Source organism: Triticum aestivum, chromosome 7D, assembly GCF_018294505.1.
Source record: "Triticum aestivum cultivar Chinese Spring chromosome 7D, IWGSC CS RefSeq v2.1, whole genome shotgun sequence".
Lineage (NCBI taxonomy): Eukaryota > Viridiplantae > Streptophyta > Magnoliopsida > Poales > Poaceae > Triticum > Triticum aestivum.
The window spans coordinates 625,792,576-625,793,420 of NC_057814.1; positions in this window are offsets into that span (position 1 = coordinate 625,792,576).

The window sequence follows — 845 nt, forward strand, 5'->3', positions numbered from 1 at the left end:
CTAAAATTGAAAAAGCATTTCAAATGATCTCTGAAAAGGTTGAAAGTTGGCATGATATCATCATTTCATCCACATAGCATGTGCAAGAAAGTTGAGAGGGTTACGGCAAAAACTGGATGCACTTCGTGTACAAAACGGACAATCTCTTTCAAAGTATCAGGATTTCATCCGAAAACTCGTCTGTTACAAAGGGATTTCATTATTTAAACCTTATTTGAACTCCTGACTTTTTGTGTGTTCAAAATGCACCATTCAAAGCCACATCATCATTTTTCAATCCTTTCTGACTTCATTTGTTATTTTTCATGCATTTACTAATTATTTTGAGCTATTAGACCCTAAAATTGAAAAGCATTTCAAATGAACCCTGAAAAGGTTCAAAGTTGGCATGATATCATCATTACATCCACATAGCATGTGCAAGAAAGTTGAGAGGGTTACGGCAAAAACTGGATGCACTTCGTGTACAAAACGGACAATCTCTTTCAAAGTATCACGATTTCATCCGGAAACTCGTCTGTTACAAAGGGATTTCATTTTTTAAACCTTATTTGAACTCCTGACTTTTTGTGTGTTCAAAATGCACCATTCAAAGCCACATCATCATTTTTCAATCCTTTCTGACTTCATTTGTTATTTTTCATGCATTTACTAATTATTTTGAGCTATAAGACCCTAAAATTGAGAAGCATTTCAAATGAACTTTGCAAAGGTTGAAAGTTGGCATGATATCATCATTTCATCCACATAGCATGTGCGAGAAAGTTGAGAGGGTTACGGCAAAAACTGGATGCACTTCGTGTACAAAACGGACAATCTCTTTCAAAGTATCAGGATTTCATCCG